The 3,070-nt window shown below is 35.8% G+C and overlaps 1 protein-coding gene across 1 annotated transcript in view; it reads right to left on the bottom strand.

Annotated features, from left to right (window-relative positions):
- Positions 1-3,070, bottom strand: part of NUP205 (nucleoporin 205) — a 72,920-nt gene that overhangs the window by 4,353 nt on the left and 65,497 nt on the right.

The raw sequence follows: 3,070 nt of genomic DNA, 5'->3' as shown, positions 1-3,070 counted from the left end.
TCTAGGGAGTATTGAGAGTTTAATTGCTTCCATCCTTCCAAAAAGAGATAACCTTGTCCTACTCCATCTCCTCATATCTCCCTTTATTCTTTCCCATGCTGGTTTATAGTTTTTTTCGAATAAATTTCTGTTATCATTAGAGAGGTTGATTCCTAAATATTTCACAAATTTCTGGGGCTGTATGCCTGACTGGTCCAATAACTTTTTTTCTTCCACAGATGTTAAATTTTTGGTTAAGAAAGCTGATTTGTCTCTATTTATTTTGCATCCTACAATTGCCCCAAATTTATCGAACTTTGACATCACTCTATCTACACTTGTATTTGGGTCATCTAATATAATTGCCAAATCGTCAGCGTATGCTCTTATTTTATATAAGTGCGTCTTTATTTTTAATCCTTTAATCTCCTCATCCTGTTTTATGTCTCTGATCAACAATTCAATTATCAAATTGAAAAGCAGTGGTGAAAGGGGGCAACCCTGTCTCGTGCCGCTTTCTATCTGGAAAGGCTGTGTTCTTTGTCCGTTAATACTAATTTGGGCCTGTTGCCTTTTGTAAATTTCTTTGATCCATTGTCCAAAATTGTTGCCCAATCCCATTTTCTCTATAATATAATGCAAAGCCTCCCAGCTGACAGTATCAAATGCTTTTTCGAGGTCAGCAAATAAAATGCCTAGTTTCTTATCATTTCGTGACTGATAAAATTCTAGTATGTTCAAAATTATTCTTAAATTATCCTGCATATGTCTCCCTGGTAAAAAACCTCTTTGGTCGGTGTCAATCCAACAGCTCATGCAGTCTTTCAATCTATTAGCTAGGATAGTTGCAAAGATTTTGTAATCTTGATTTAGAAGGGATATGGGCCTATAATTTTTCGGGTTCATTGGGTCCTTGCCTTCTTTAGGGATAACCACAATACATGCCTCAATCCAAGATTGCGGGATCCCTTCTTTTAGTATGGCGTTCATAGTTATTTTTAAAGGTTCGGCCAATTCATTTACAAAGGTTTTATAAAATTTGGCTGTAAATCCATCTAATCCTGGAGCTTTCCCCTCTTTGGCTTTACTTATTGCCTGAGTGACCTCTTCTAACGTTATTTCTTGATTAAGTCTATCCACTTGTTCCTCTGTTAAGGTGGAGACACCAATTTTATCCACATATTCACAACATTCCTTTTTATCTAAAGGTCGTGATTTATATAGTTCTTTATAGAAATTAAGGAAAACTTCCTTGATGTTTTCATTTCGTACCAAAAATCCTTCTTCATTTTTAATCTCAGATATTAAACCCCTGGTTTTCTTTTGTCTTAGTTCTGCAGCCAACCATTTACCTATTTTATTCGAATGTTCGAATGTTGTTTGTTTTGCCCTTTTAAGATTTCTCCCTATTTCCTCAGTATTTATTAAATCTATCTTTTTTTGAAGTATTTTAATTTCTTCCTTTGTACTTATATTAGTGGGGTCCCTCATTAAATTTTTTTCCTTCTGTACTAATTCTTTATGTAAGCCGTTTATTTTTTCTAATTTTCGCCTTTTCCTAATTGAGTTTTGTTGCATACAGTATCCCCTTAGTACTGCCTTGCCAGCTTCCCATACAACGGTGGTTTTAATATCCCCTGTCATATTTTCTTTGAAATATTGGTTGATAGCTATTTTTGTGTTGCGGATAAAAGCTTGGTCTATTAATAAATCTTCATTAAATCTCCAGCTAAACTGCCGCGTTGCTTCATTTAAGGTAAATGAAATTTGATTGTGATCTGATATTGTTCTTGGGTAAGAGTCTGTTTTGTTTAGGTGCACCACCAGGGATTTAGAAAAATAAGCCATGTCAATCCTAGAAAATGAATTATGTCTTTCAGAGAAAAACGTAAATTCTTTTTTACTTTTATATAACTGTCTGCCCCCATCTACCAGGTCTAGGTTTTGGATCATATTAAAGAATGCTCTAGGGAGTTTCCCCTGACATGACCCTATTTTCTTGTCTGATTTCCTGTCAATCTCTGGGTTTACCACTCCATTAAAATCTCCAAGTATTATGATTTCTGTATATCCAAGTGTGATTATCTTTTCGTGGAGCATCTTATAGTATTTCCCTTTATTTATTTGGGGACCATATATTCCCACCACTAAAATTTTTTCTTTACCCCATTCTATTTCTATACCTATATAGCTTCCATCCGTATCATTAAATAATTCTTTGGGGTGTAGGTTCTCCCTGGCATATATAACCACCCCTCTTTTCTTCACTTTGGCTGCAGAAATAAATTCTTTCCCTAGTTGTTGACATTTTAAGTATTTTTTGTCTTTACTTTTAATGCGAGTCTCCTGTAAGCAAATCAAACTATAGCCACCTTTCTTAATTACATTGAACACTTTCTTTCGCTTAATTGGTGAGTTCATTCCTTTTATATTCCAGGTTGATATCTTCATCTTCCCTCTAGTTAATTTCTATACTATAGAGTCCCTACAATGAATCTCCTAATACTTAGATAAAAATCAGTTCAGTTAACCCCTACTTTGGGTTTTAATTCTGTTTTACTCGATATCAGCGCTTACCTGTTCAATATAATAGTCAGAATTCTGGGTCTTCTCTCGTATTCTCTTCTAAATCGGTGTTCGGATCAAGATCCTCTCCTACTATTTCTTCTCTTGATCGCGGTTCGTCTCCCAACGATTCCTCGTCTTCGGGTCTTACTTCTTCCTCATCTTCCTCTTGTTCACCTCTCCTTGTGCCAGCATTTTCTATTTCTTCACGATATTTCCTCCAGAATTGTTGAGCTGCCTCCACCGACTTCAAATTAACTCTCTTTTGTTTCCAAATCAGTGAGATTCCTTCGATCTCATCCCATCTGTATGAGATCCTATGTTTTTTCAGCGGGTCCGTCAAAAACTTGTAACTTCTCCTTCGTCTCAAAATATTAGGGGGCACATCTTTATACACGTGAACCTCTTCTCCTTGGATAACTAATCTTGTTTTGAAGTTTTTCTGTAACAGTTCATCTTTAATGCGTTTTCTCACCCAATATATAACAACGTCCCTCGGCAGCCCTTTCTCTTTAGCTACTCTCGA

Source organism: Sceloporus undulatus, chromosome 5, assembly GCF_019175285.1.
Source record: "Sceloporus undulatus isolate JIND9_A2432 ecotype Alabama chromosome 5, SceUnd_v1.1, whole genome shotgun sequence".
Classification (NCBI taxonomy): domain Eukaryota; kingdom Metazoa; phylum Chordata; class Lepidosauria; order Squamata; family Phrynosomatidae; genus Sceloporus; species Sceloporus undulatus.
This window is presented reverse-complemented; position numbering and strand designations above follow the sequence as displayed.